Source organism: Pelophylax lessonae (genome assembly GCF_965119305.1).
Source record: "Pelophylax lessonae genome assembly, chromosome: 5".
In the NCBI taxonomy this organism is placed as follows: domain Eukaryota; kingdom Metazoa; phylum Chordata; class Amphibia; order Anura; family Ranidae; genus Pelophylax; species Pelophylax lessonae.
The window spans coordinates 433,759,979-433,775,370 of record NC_138772.1 but is presented as its reverse complement, the minus strand read 5'-3'; the positions used below and the strand labels follow the sequence as shown (position 1 = coordinate 433,775,370).

The 15,392-nt window shown below is 43.8% G+C and overlaps 1 protein-coding gene across 1 annotated transcript in view; it reads right to left on the bottom strand.

Moving 5' to 3' along the window:
• CHD7 (chromodomain helicase DNA binding protein 7) overlaps positions 1-15,171 on the bottom strand; it is a 222,375-nt gene extending 207,204 nt beyond the window's left edge. The window contains exon 1 of the mRNA XM_082258208.1: positions 14,748-15,171. The gene's annotated coding sequence lies outside the window, so the exon portion shown is untranslated. The remainder of the gene's footprint in view (positions 1-14,747) is intronic.
• Positions 15,172-15,392: the final 221 nt, after the last annotated feature.

The following is a 15,392-nucleotide window of genomic DNA, read 5'->3' as shown; positions in this document are numbered from 1 at the left end:
AGTTAAAGTCAGCAGCTACAGTAGCTGCTGACATTCAATTTTTTGGTGTGTGGGGAAGGGGGGGCTGGAACTTTACTCTAACCCAAGTTCCCTGACTGTTCCCCCTACCTCTACCATTACCCTATGGCTGGCCACACAGAGGACAATTTTAATCATGCTCAACCACATTCAGGTCACCAAAAAAGCTGGACAGATTAGTGCATTGCAATGTACTACCAACAGTTCCTACCCGCCCATAATGTTGGTGCCAAGTGGCGGTAATCTCTAATCATTTTTTGCAAATAAAAAGTGGTTGAAATTGCTGTCTATGTATGCAGCATTACAGTTCACCTGTCCCTTCTCTGAACCTTTACACTTAAAAAATGTAATTGTTCAAATCTCTACTAGTTTAGCAGGGACCAGCGGAAATTCGATCCATCTATGAACAGGCTGATTCTTTCCCACAATCGTAAGAAGAAAAATAAAAACATTGCATTATCTTTGGCCTGCCTTACCCCAACACTTGTGGCCCATTCAAACCAGTGTATTGGGATATGTTTGCATGTTTAAGGTGTACTGCATTCCAAGTAGAAATCACATCTTTCCCATGGAGTTGGTTCCTTCTATGTTCTGCAGTTTAGTGGGTTTTTAAAACATTTAAAAGATAGTCTTTAAAAAAGGTGGTGGGGGAGTCCATAAATCTGCCAGTCAGATTAGTAGAAAGTAGGCAGAGACTGAGATTAACATTGCTCCGATTTGTCTTCTCATATTAGGCTCAATTCACTGAGTGAACACACCAAGATAAGGATATATCATTTAGGAAATAAGAATACAAGCAGCCCTCGGATTACAAATAAAACAGGCTCTGAAGGTTTGTTCTTAAGTTGAATTTGTAAGTAATTTGGAACAGGTACATTTTTCTGTGTAAACCCAGCCAAAACTTGTTTAGGTTTTGGATAGACAGCATAGGGAAGGGTTGACACCCCTGTAATGTTTGTTTTGGTGTCTGTACCCCGGTTCAGAAGAGGTCACCTCACTTTCTGTCCCTGTGACAATTGGATTTTAAATTTTTTGGGTTGTTGTAGAAGCAAGGATTGGTGATAAAGCTTCAGTAGAGACACCTAATGCCCCGTACACTCGTACCGATCGTCGGCCGAACGATCGGCCGTCTTTTGTCCAGGGCTGTCTTGTCTGCTGAAAAGTGCAAAAGACTGCACAAGAATTTTGTCCGCCGACTACAGCCGACTGCAGAAGTGATGTCATGTAATGGTTAACTTTCCCTGTGTTTTTTCTTTTCTGAGCATGCCCAGTCTTGCAAATCTGCTGTCTGTCGGCCGAATTCTGTACTGACTGGCGAACAATCGGCCGCTCTGGTGTCGGCAAATAAAAATTTTCATGCCTGCAGGACAGATTCTTTTCGGCCGAAAGTGCGCTGTCGGCTGTCGGAAGCATCATACTAACAAGCCTACAACCGGCAGATCGGTCGTCGGTCGAAGCTTTTCGGCCGACAATCGGTACGTGTGTACTGGCCTTTATTCCCATGATAACTCTTACAGGAGTGAATTTCCCTTCCTAGGGGAGATTTCCTCTCACTTCCTGTTGTCTCCTTCCATTTAGAATTAGGAGTCAGATATATGCAACCCAAGGACCAGCCTGTACTTATTTTATAAAAAGAGGCTGTTCTTTCCAGCTGAGCTCAATGAGATTTGAAAAATGAGTTGCATGGCTAAAAATTAAAGCTCCTTATACTTGTCTTAAAAGCTTTGTGAATGGAGTCTATTGCCTTGGACATCACAACTTTCCAGGTCAAATGCAAAAAAATGGTTAAAATCAGGCAAAAAAAAAAAAAAAAGCAATCATTTTGTCACTCTTCATAAACAGACCACTTGGACTTCCCTGGACTATAAAGTACTATAGACAATACAGGAGATGACAGCAAACTAATCATACAGATAAACAGAGAAGAGCTCAGATCATTACACTGACAGCTGACATCACAGCAGCCATTTTGACACACAAGGTTCCATCACCACAGTAAAACCATACAAGTGCAGAAAGGGGTATTCCCTGGACATAGAACAATCACGTATGAACAGTTTGCACTGTTAGCATTTTAGATGTTAAATCTTACCTGGGAACAGCTTAAAAAGAATATCATGCTGCAGCTCAGATGTAATCAGCTTCTATATGCTTATGGAGAACATCCTTAAGAAGGAGTCTTGTCATATGTAGCCTACTTATTTTAAAATGCATAACAGTCTGGCAAGGAGTGACATTTGCAAGGCAGAGAAACTTATGTCTCGTCTAGCCCACACCTAGCCAAGAGAAATGCCGTGCATGGGAAAATCCACCCAATACTGATACTTCAATGGGGATGATGGCAGCTCCAAATCAGCCTGCAGCTTCTCATGGCTCAAAAAAACCACCATCTCTCCTTTAAAGTGGATCCTCACTGCATCGCAGTACCACAAACCAAAAACATTAAATTGTTTAATATTCAAAGTAAACTCCCCCATCCATCCATGTCTCCATGATTTATTTTGCTGAGGAATTACTTTGAAAGACAACCCCCTAGAACTGCTGGCTGTAGCCATCTTGAGTATGGGCAAATGTTTCATGTAGCATTTATTTCCTGGAGTCCATCTGCCCTTAGCTCAGGCATGCAGTCAGGAGGGTGTGCTTAGCTGAGAAAACCCCTCGTCCTCTCCTCCCCTTCTAAAGACTCCTGGGCAATATGACATCTTTCGTCTAGGTAAGAAACCAGTGAAGAAATGTAGAAAAAGAAACACTTAAAGTAATTATTTGTATACTTTCCGGACTATATAGCTACATATAAGCGTACTTTTATCTACATGCTTGTGGGTAGTTTTATTCTTTTATATACTTAATACATTTATCTGGGATCACGCACTAGGATGGTGCACCCTCCTTTTTCTTTTATTTCTGCGATTGGACAATGCAGGAACAGCAAAGGACTGCTGAGATCACCTTTCTTCTCTCTTCATCAGTTAAGATTTTTTTAGCACATGGTATGCACAGAGCTCACAAAAGTCAGGCTGCTGATTTATGCTGTTTCAATAGCTTAACCACTTAAGCCCCGGAAGATTTTACCCCCTTCCTGACCAGGGCCCATTTTGCGATTCGGCACTGCGTGACTTTAACGGAAAATTGTGCGGTCGAGCGACGCTGTACCTAAACAAATTTGACGTCCTTTTTTCCCACAAATAGAGCTTTCTTTTAGTGGTATTTGATCACCTATGCGATTTTTACTTTTTGTGCTATAAACAAAAAAAGAGCGTTTATTTTGCAAAAACAACAATATTTTTCACATTTTTTTTATATGAAATTCCCCAAAAAAAAAAAAAAAGTAAAAAAAAAATCAAAATTTAACATTTTAGGCCAATTTGTTTTATGCTACATATCTTTGGTAAAAAAAAAAAAAAAAAGCGTATTTTGATTGGTTTGCGCAAAAGTTATTGCGTTTACTAACTTCGGTACTGCCACATTGCGGCGGACAGATCGGACCCTTGACTGACATTGACACTTTTGGGGTTACCAGTGACATTACTGCAGTAATCAGTGCTATACATATGCACTGTTACTGTAAAATGACACTGGCAAGGAAGGGGTTAACTTTATTGGGGAAGGAGGGGTTAAGTGTGTCCCTAGGGGCGTGCTTCTAACTGTGATTGGACATGGATACTGGTGTAGGAACAGTGATCAACGGTCCTACATAGCAGAACCGTCTGATCACTATTCCTACACAGGGGAGAATGACAGGCGGCTTGTTTACATCAGCCGCCTGCCTTTCTCCCTTCACGGCGGACGATCGCATGGACTTCCCAGGGAACGACCCAGGGCGGGAGCGTGCCTCCACGGGCGTGCGCTCGCCTGCTATTGGCTCACAAGCAAGTGACAGGCTAGTGACGTACCGGTATGTCACTTTGCCTGGCCGGGGCTGACCGCCGCAGTATATGTACCTGCAGCTGTCGGCAACCGGTTAATAGGTTTTACAATATACGTTTTTAGACCGGAAAGTATTCAGTGAGCAAAAAAAAAAAAAAAAAACAGGAACGCCAGATCAAATGGCAAAAAAATAGTCCAAGTTACTTTAATCATTCATAATACAATTACATAAAATAGCCAATGCATTTCAATAGGCCAACACTCTACATTCATCAGAGCTACAAAATATAAAATTCCATAGACACAGTGTATACACACACACACCTGTAAATAACTAAAGTTTTCAGTGTCATTCTTCCCTTCACACATCGACCACAAGTAGCTCTGCTGTTTTAAACCGTTACATTGAAGGTAAAACAAAGGGCGTGCCATATTCCATGAATTCTATACAATCACTAAGGCCCCTTTCACACGGACTTTCCGATCAGGTCCCCCCTGGCAGTTTTTCAGGCGGACCTGATCGGACGCCCCATGCCCCTCTTTGGAGCAGCGAATGTCAGCGGTCACCCGCTTCTTCTGTGAAATCCAGACAGATGGTAACCCTATTTTCCATCCGTCTGGAGGATCGGATGAAAAAAGGGACAGGCGGTCCGTTTTCATCTGATCTACCATAGAGGAGAGCGGGACTGACAGATCCATCTCAGCACAGTGGGGGGGGGGGGGGGTGGACCTGTCATCCGCCTGCTCAGTGGGAAGCGATCCCCTGCTGTGCAAAATGGAGTCCGCCGGGCGGAAAGCCCGTGTGAAAGGACCCTTACTCACCTTATCTAGACAGGCTATTTGGCTGCTCATATCTGGAAGCAGCTAATGTAACTGTATCAAGATCTTCACCGGAGATAGGACTAGCTTAATCATTAGAGATCAATGGTCTGAATGGTGTAATGAGCATTTATATAAATGCACTAAAAAAAATTTCCAGTAAAATGTTTGGGACCCAGTCACAATCGAAGCTGCATTTACTGCACGTTTTTGCACGCACAGTGACAGTCGTTTGATGCAGGTTTTTTTTCCATGCATTTTTCCCAAAGATTGCATTTCCTTTGAGGTCATTTCTATGTTTTGTGTTTTTATGTGCACCCCGTTGTGGTGTATTTTCGTGCATATGCAGAGCGAATAAGGATTTCAGTCCTTTATGGATTAGTGTGTTAAAGATTGGTTTCTTGGTGACTATGGTCCCAGCTGCCTTGAAATCATGGACAAGATTCTCTCTTGTAGTTCTGGGCTGATTCCTCACCATTTTCATGATCAGTGAATCTCCCAAGGAGGCGAGATATTGCATGGAGCCCCAGACTGAGGGAGAGTAATAGTTACTTTGCGTTTCTTCCATTTGCGAATAATCACACCAACCTCCTTGGTGATGGTCTTGTAGCTCATTCCAGCCTTATGTAGGTCTACAATCTTGTCCCTGACATCCTTGGACAGCTCTTTGGTCTTGGCCATGATGTAGAGATTGGAATCTGATTGCGCTGATCTGATTTCCAGCACAGAGGTCTATTGAAAATAGCCCCCGAAATCTGAAAAAGTAGTACAGGAACTACTAGGCGTTGCACCGATTGGGACAGTGCCGTTGCTGGCAATATATAGAAAGGGGCAATGGTCTGGTTCCCACCCAAGCACGCCTCCATCCCAAAATACATATAGAAACAGCAAAAAATTGGCCCGCGGGACTTTATTTGAGGTGGGTGACATGTCAAATCACGCCAATGTGAACATGGGCCGATAGGCGATCAAATACTTATTTCACTCAATAAAATGCAAATCAATTTATAACTTTTGTGAAATGCGTTTTACTGGATTTTCTTTTTGTTATTCCATCTCACTGTTAAAATAAACCTGCCATCAAAATTATACTGATCATTTTATACTGATCATTTCGTACAAACGTACGAAATCAGCAGGGGATCAGTGTACACAAAGGTTTTTAGCAAATGTTAGGGGCTGCCGCGTTTAGGTGGGCTTCAACCTCCCTCTCCCAAACGCAGAAGAATTGTGTTCAGTTTAGGAACGTTTTTGACCACCGCTCACGGGAAAACAAAAAGTGTGGCAAAACAGTGTCACGATTTTGCGGAGTGTTGTGGTATCCCATAGCAAATGTTGGCCAGTGTTCATGAAGCCTAATAATGAGGGGAAATCTCAGCAAGGACACACAACAGCAATAACATACAGGGTTTCTAACCCATCCTTATTCTATTCAAAACCAATTCCATCCCTTCATCCTATCCAAAAAAGGACTGACTTTCTAATCGACATGTTTGTTTTGGTTTAGTGTACTAAAGTACTGCTAAAGATAGCCAAGCAATGAGTATTTTCAGAGGAAGCTCCACAATGGCAGCCATATTCCTCTCAGCACAGCTTTCCTGTAAGCATAATATGAAAGTTTTTGACATTTCGGCGGCAGAGTAAGGACTGGCCAGAGTAGGGACCACACTAATGCACTGATAAAGGTGAACCAATAATCTGCATTTTAAAACAAACTTTGCTAAAAGGGCACCAGCAGTGCCCACCGGGTTCACTGGGAGTTTAGCCACCATATTAACCTGCACTAAGATAAACATGAGGACTGCCCCTGTCTGGCAACCAGCAGTCTGTAAAGCAGGGCAGCATTGGCCGTCTGCATAGATTTTCTTTAAGACCCCGGGTTTACTTATGGTTCATTCTGGACTACTTCAGGGTTCCAAGACCGACAACTTGTGCATAAAATTAAAACTCTTCCTTCGAAACATGACAACTGCCTGGTTTTTATGTTGATCTAAAGCCTTCACTACTTGTAGTCCCTGACCCAAAATAAGCATGCAGACTTGTTTGATTTCACTAGCTGCATGCTTATACCAGGTCAGAAAACTAGAGAGTACAGAGACAAGACAAGCAGTGTTTCTGGCAATGTAGGTCCCCTTTGAAAAGTCCTTTAAGAAGTAATAAACTTCTTGCAGTAGTCTGACAGTGTTCACATTATACATCCTATTACAGTACTATTTCCTAACTGACAAACCATGTAATTACCCAAATCTCCGGAAAAGATGAGTCTTACTAAATCAGACGGTTTCAGAACAGCAAGTATGACTGAACGCTGTCACTGGATGAACAAGAGAAAAACTGCAAAGCCAGTACAGGTCCAATGCCAAAGCTCAGCAACACATTAAAAAGGGTCTACCCAATTATTGTGAAGCTTTACATTTTAGGGATCAAGCAATTACAATTAAAGTTTCAAAAATTAAAGCTTTACTTTAGGGAAAAGAGAAATCAGCGGACCTCATCTATGACAGTAAGGACTTTTATTTACCCAATCCCCTCGCTCCCTCCATGCTGTGTAACCAACCCCTACAGTCTATTCTCTTAAGTGGACCATAGATGGATCGCTTCCCCCCAATTCAGCCAGCGGGCTAAGGAAAAACAACAATGGATTCCTCCATCCACACAAGTGAGGTGGATGAAAGAATTCCCCCTGACGCCAAGACTTTGTACTCTTTCAGCAGCACTCTCGGCTGTCAGAATACACAAATTTACAGAGATCAAAATTTGGCTGTCCCCTGCTAAACTAACCAAAATTTCAATTCACCTGAGGCCAGCTTAAAACGATTGTAAAGTCTAATTTTTTCCCTAAAAAAATAAACATGTTATACTTACCTGCTCTGTGAAGTGGATTTACACAGAGCAGCCCGGATCCTCCTCTTCTGTGCTCCTAGCCCCTCCCTCCAGTTCAGTGCCCCCACAGCAAGAAGCTTGCTATGGGGGCACCCGAGCTGAGTCACAGCTCCCTGTGTCCATTTAGACAAAGCCCCACCCCCTCTATTGATTGACAGCAGCTAAGGGCACTGCTGCTGGGTCTCAGCCAATTAGGAGGGAGAATCTCAGACCTCAGGTAAGTGTTAGGGGGGCCGAGGGGGCTGCTGCACACAGGTTTTTCATCCTAATGCACAGAATGCATTAAGAAAAAAAAAACCCTTCTAACTACCAATTCTTAGATGTGATGGCTGCATTTGTTTTAGGCTCATCTGGTAATTCAGCCAGCAACTCTGTTTTTCAAAGGCATAAGCTCTCCAGCAGAATGTATCAGTTTACATGTATGAAACAAACCACTTAACATGGACAAGGGTGACTAAAATGATCCGCTTTTATTATTAATGCAAAATGTATTCCCAAAAAAGGAAGGAAAAAAAAAAAAAAAAAGTTTGTTGTAACTGATTATAAAGTGTGAGCTGGAGTTTGGTTTAAGTTAGTGTATCTAAATCTGCTAAATACTTAACACTACCCTTCCCCCAGACTGACAATACTGCTGTCTTCTGTGCTCATTCATCCAGAGATGTGCCTCACTAATACAGGAGATGTATTACTGAGCAGATCACCAGGTGAAAAAAGGGAGGGGGGAAGCCAATGAAAACTAGTGCAGCCACCACATCTAATGTTTGGCAAGCAGCAAAAAGAATACATTTTTGGTTTTGAGTTTAATGTTGTCTTAAGGCACACTGACATCAAGTACAAGACAGGACCAGCAGCCCTGCGTTGTACAAGAGGATGCTGAGGGACTGCCCACAACTCCGAGCTTCAGGGAGAAGGTTTGAGCGGTGCCTGCTAAAGAAACAAACAAACAAAAAAGTAAGTAAAGTCTTTGGTACTGGCACCCTAAGCGTAAAGCTGGGTTCACACTATCTGCGGCTCACAGCAGGGGGTCCGATGCATCCCTGTTCTCCATTTCAGGTGCCAGACCAGAAGATGGACAAGACCCTTTTCTAGTGCGGACTGTGGCTGCCCTGGAGCTATGTGAACCGGCTCCATTGAGAGCTGATCACTCTCCATCATGCGAATTAGATTGGGGGGGGGGGGACCCGTATCCAATTCACATTAATATGAATGCAGCCTAAACAAGAATTTAACCCTTGCGAATTAGGGGGAGCCCTGTTGCAGGGGAGGATTTTTCTCCCCCCAGGATTGAGCTTACATACACAGTGGCTTTGTATTATGGGTCACAAAAGAATATTTTTTGGTTAATTACATCAATGAGAGCTTAACTCTTTCGGAAACTTAAAACTTCTCCCATTATTTTTTTTTTTTCTTTCCTTACCATTTAAAATCTGAATGCCTACTTTATTATACAGACAAAAAGACAAAAGTGAACGTTTCTAAAAAGGTAATCACCTTCTATAGGGATTACAAAAAAGAAAAGAGCAATAATTAGGCAAACATCTGCAGCGCCGCCCTCAAAGAATCCAAGGGTGCATCCAGGGGAGCAATAGCATTGCTTGGAAACTACATGGATGGTAACGCTGCAATTCCCAATCTGGATCTACACTATTAGCTTTTTTATACCTGTGTGCATTTTAATGACTGTAGTGCAAATCAACCATTCCTCTGAGCACCTACCTGTATAGAGCCAGCTAAAACACAAATTTGGCACACAGTAAGTTCTTATAAAACAAAAAAAGGGAGAGAACTCTTTGGGCTTGGGTATGTGGTGATCATTAATGTGGGAAGATCCTGGTTGAAAAATCAGATGTTTGTCAACGTATGAGCGAGACATCGAGTGATCCAAGTCCGAAGCTACTGCACAAACTTTTCACTGCTCATGTGTAAATGTGGTAAAGAACATCAGAAACACCATGGACACAATTCCGGAGCACAGATAAGCAGACAGCTCTCCTCCTATGAACATCTACATCAGATGGACAAATCTAACCCCCTGTGCGTATCGATAAAAAGATACTTCAGCCTCTCACCAACGGTACAAGAACTGAAGTTTTATAGAAGTTTTATAGAAGGAAGCTCTGATTTCTGCCTTAGCATGTTTACACTGGTTGATTTCTGAAGACAAATTACGACAGAAACAATACAAAAAATGAATACGGAATCAAACAAAAAACGAAGCCAGCTCTACAAGTAGCACTAATAGTAGGTGTGACTAATCCACACGCTGAAGAAAACAAACTTAGCAGCTTTTCGATCCTCACTACCAGAGACGGAACCTGAAATGCAGAGAACAGAGCGATACAACCCAGCAGAGCAAGTATCACACCAAAGTTCCAGATAGTGAATTATACATGGACTCCGCAGGACAACCGTCTCTACAGTGTCACCAGCCACTCCACAGACTGCTCTGCTTCCAGCAATGCCTTTTCCTCAGCTTCTCTGGTTACAGTTAATTGTCACAAGACAAAGCAGCTTAACTGTTTGCTGCACAAAAAGATAGTTCACCCTGTTGCTGGGTGCAGGTCTGCAGAACCTACCCCATCCAGCTAACATTAACCAGATACCTAATTGGGGGGTTAGTTCACATTCCACAATTGGCAGTGAAAGATGACCTCTCTCAAACTTAAGAAGGCATCCTGGACTTCCAATTTTTAATCTCCATTCTGTCACTTTGGTCTGCAGAATAAAGTAACAATGAGTTACTAAAGGACGCTAAGAAACCCTTAAAATATGAAGCTAGAACATCATTATCCCGGCCATACACTAGCCAAAAGATCATTCGAAAATCTGTTATTTGGACCATTTGTTCGTTTTTCATCCAGTAAATGAGCACAAATGGAAAATCGGTTTTAACTTTTCAAAACCGAAACATCGAAAGAACCGGTTGGAAAATTCTGCCAAACGAACAAACAATTGAAAGGTTAATATCTCTCGCCCCTAAAAATTAAACTGTTTGACAAAAAGGACGAAAATTGTATTTCATTTATGTTCATTGAACGATTTTATCATTTACAATTAGGTCATTATACGATGGCACCATTGTTTGCTCTCACAACCAAGTGTTTGTTTTTTTGAAAACGGGTTTGAACCATTTTTCGACTGGTGTATGGAAAGCATTATTAAGAAGCTAGAAAACTCTTAATAAAACAACAGGCATCGAAATGGAAAGAATAATCACACCACACACTACTCAAGCAGGCTATGCGCGCCTTACAATAGAGGCCATTTAAAAAAAACAAAAAACCATAAAAAGTGACCATCATAACAGATAGTCCTCCAGAACTGAAAAATATGTACAGCACCGTCCACATCTATAAGAGAAAGGGTTATTTCAGATCCAATGTGTACATATCGAATATAAGCGTTGGAAGGAAGTCACGCTCTCCGTTGGTTTTCAATTTTATTTTATATTATGAATAATTCAGTGAGGCAGCTAAAGGTGTGTGGAAGGAGAGCCGGGAAGATCTAGCTGCTGGAGCCCCAGGAGATAAAAGCTTTGGGTAATTCAGTCCACCAGCACCAATTTTTTTTTTTTTTTTTTTTTTTTTTTAAAAAAAAGGTGGCCAGACCCTTAGAAAGCTCCCTAGTAACATGACAGATAATCTTTCCCATCACCCTTTGCTGCCGAGCACATATACTGGTGATATCATGCCCTTTCAGCTAGCAGAAAGAAGTGATGTCACACTCCTGCCCTCCAATCACCCAAGCATGATGAACATGTCAAAACCCAAAACAAGGTATGATCACAACACTACCAAACAGAAATGTATATCCAGGTAACATTCACACCCACCACTCAATGCTGCATCAACTAGCTGCAAGGCGGCCAAGATCAAACAAGAAAAGAATTTATATATATATATATATATATATATATATATATATATATATATATATATATATATATATACACACACACACACACACACACATATATACACTCCAACTACTGTATACAGTACGTAAACCAATATATGTTCAGTCTCAAAGGTTGTACTTAGGAGTTTACACAAAATATTTATTAACACAATTATAATCTAGAACACAAAACAGAATTCATGGAAACAAGAAAAGAAAGAAAAAAAATAAACAAACAGCAGCAGCTACATGATATTTTCTGTGCACTCTGGTAAAGCAATATTCATTTTTTTGTGGAAATTCCAAATGTCCTGAAGTGGGAAAAAACACTTCAACGCCAGCCTCAAAAAACTATTTTTCAGAAGGTTAAAAAAAAAAAAAAAAAAAAAAAAAACCCACACATCAGAAAAAAATAAAAATAACATTATTACTCTAACTACTAGAGGAAATATGATCAACAGAACTGTTGTATAGAAAAATGTACACACAAATTTTACAAAAATTAAAGGTGGGCTCTGCAATAGAAAAAAAAAAATTAACCAACAATAGCATCGTCCCAACTATAGAGGTAGATCGACCCAATCATCGCATAGAAAAATATACAGTCCAAAAAAATAACCACATAAAGGGGAACTCTTCTGTAAGAGTTATATGTGCTGCAACGGGAACTAAAAATAAAAAAAATAAAAAAATTACCATATTTATTCTATCTAATAGAGGATTTGTGATCAAAGAAATCATCATATAGATTTTTACAAAATAAATTTAGAAAATTTAAAATAAAAAAACAAATAAAAAAAGGTCACACGTCCTGCGATACAACTACAAATCAAAGCTCTCTTTAAATTCTGATCCACAAATTTATTTTTTGAAAACTGTATGCCTGTGCAAGACGAAATCTATGACACGACGCCGTCCTACAGCGATTCAAACTGTCATAACAAAGCAGAACCTGTTACATCCCAGACTGTGAAAACATGAAATAAAAGCTAAAACGGATCCTGTGCCTGAACCTGCACCAAACATCTCCACCAACAAACTTCCACAAAGTTTTTGAGCAAAATAAAAGCGGTGCAGAAAAATAAACATTGTAGCATGGGGGGGGGGGGGGCAGAGGTATCCTATATTTAGAGCTTGCTTCCTATACGGCATCATCAGGCGTGCAGCCTTGTTGTGCCCTTGTGGTGTTATCAGTGTCAATGAATAGGTCCTAGTTAAATGAAAGCTGCCATTTTAGGTTAGACTGGAGAGCTTCTGTTGTGCAACAGCCAGACAAAAACAAAGCACACTGTGCCCTGCGGACTACATGTGGGACTGGAACTTTCATGGAGCAGAGGGATGGGGGGGGGGAGAGGGAGAAAAAAATAAATATATATATATTTTTTTTTTAAAGGGACACATAAAAGGGATGATGGAGCTGTAAGAGGAGTGGGGTACTGGGACAATGGCCACCCTGTCACCTACATGGATGGCTCCTAGAGCCTTTTAAGGGGGGGTGGTGATGGGGGGGGGGTGGTCCTGTGTCAGCATGGCCAGGAAGATAGAAGTTGATTGTGGAGGGGATGATGAGTACCAGCCCCCAATATATGGAGCTGCTGTGATAGTTTGGGCATTGTAAAGTTGGCTGGTGGTGGAGGAGGAACAGACAGAGCACGGTGTGGGTCGGTGATCTCTCCCATTCAAAAGGAAACTCCTCCTCAACTGCTACTTTGTGTCCTTTGTCTATTGTTTGTTATGTAAAAGAAAATACTTTCAACAAAAAGCCCAGGCGTGAGTGAGGGCTGAGGAGTGAAGGATCAGGATTGCACTAGTTTTTTTTTTTCTCCTGGGGTTCCAGGTTTTTTTTTCCAGTATTTTGTTTTTGTGCCTCTCCCATCCTCACTGCCCCCCCCCCTCCTCCTCCTCCTCCTCCCCCTACCCAAGGGTACCCTCCTGTGAAAGGCCATCAGGAGGAGATGAATACATTGCAATGATGGCTGCTGGTCGCCTGCAGCGCCTTCTCCATGTGCCTCCACCATCAGCCTCCCTCCCCATCCACCAGCAGGACCCAGCACTGCCACACACACACCACCAGCCAGGAGGCCATGTCTTCTCCCCCATCATCACCAGGACAATGACCCACACCCATCACCACTACGCCTTCATCAGATTATATTATAGGGGGGGGGGGGGGGTGAACTCAGCAGCCATCTCCGGGATGACACAAACATGACCACACCGTCCTCCCCCCACCATCACAGGGCACCCCGGAGGAGGGGGCTCAGGGTCACTCTCCATCATCCCCTGGATTCTCTCTCTTCCTGGGGGGGGGGGGGGGTCACCCATATAACCTCTATAGATGAGGATCATAGAGTCACTCTCCATCCCCTGGATCTCTGGGGACCCCATGTGTATCTAACCTGTACCCCCTCTCATAGGGCACACGGGGGGGGGCACCCATATAACCTCTATAGATGAGGATCCTATAGTCACTCTCCATCATCCCCTGGATCTCTGGGGGATCCCATGTGAACCTAACCTGTCCCCCCCCTCCTCCTGTCATAGGGCACACGGGGGGGGGGGGTCACCCATATAACCTCTATAGATGAGGATCATAGAGTCACTCTTCATCCTCATCCCCTGGATCTCTGGGGGACCCCAATGTGTATCTAACCTGACCCCCCCCCCCCCCTTTTATAGGGCAAACGAGGGGGGGGAATCACCCATATAACCTCTATATATGAGGATCCTAGAGTCACTCTCCATCCTCAGGATCTCTGGGGGACCCCAATGTGTATCTAACCTGACCCCCCCCCCCCTCTATCATAGGGCACACGAGGGGGGGAGGGGGTCACCTAGACCATTATGGATGAGAATTCTAGAGTCACTCTCCATCCTCATCCCCTGGATTCCTCCTCTTCCTGAGGGGGGGGGGGGGGGTTTATCCATCCTGATCACCCCGGGGGGGGGGGCACCCAGCTCCTCAGTGATCCTAGGGTCAGTCTCCATCCTCTGGATTTCCTGTCTTCCCGGGGGGGGGGGGTCCCCTCCCCCCTCCCCCATGTGTCCCATGTGTGTATCACACCCCCATCGTACACACTTTGTACAACTCGAACTCCGAGCGATGTCCTGATACGATCCATCCACACACACACTAGGACAGCTGGGATCGGATGTGTTATCCCCCCCCCCCCCCCTCCGATCACACTCCAGTAGAAGTTGTAAGTTGCGGAGTCGCATTGTGTGTGATGGCCATGCTCCCCCCTCCCCCTCCTCTCACTCACCCGCAGTCGGTGGTGTCCCGGGCACACAGCGCCCTATTGTCTCCTCCGGACGGGGCAGCCGGTGTCCTCCTCTCCCCCTCCTGGCTGTGGTGGGAGGAGGGGGAAGATGTGGCCGCTCTGTTCCCACACTCCACCTTCTTCCCTCCTGTATGGAGCGAGCTTCTCTCTCTATCCCGGTCCGTCCCGGACTCCTCTTCTTCTTCTTCCTCACCTCTCTCTCTCTCTCCTCTTTATTTTCTCCTTTGTGCTTTAATTTCGGCTCAAGTTTAATCCGACCCGTGCACGAGCGCGCCCGCACTACAGAGGAGGAGGAGGAGGAGGCGAACCCGCCGGACACTCACTGCTCGGGATCCTCTCACTCACTCCACTCTCTCCGGGCACCAGCTCCAGCCGCGTTCACGAGTCCTCCCCGAGGACCGTGCGCGCACCCGCGGGCCGCGAACTCTCTCACTCACACACACACTCTTCTATCTCTCTCACACACACGCATTGCACGCCCCGCCCACTCCGCTGCCCTCCCCTCCCTTTGCCACACAGCCCCCGTGACGTCACGCGGCCACCAGGCATAATTTATGCAAGAATTCACTAGTGCTTTTCATTCAGCTCTCTGCGCGCCCCCTCCTTCTCTTAAAGGGCCACAGTCCC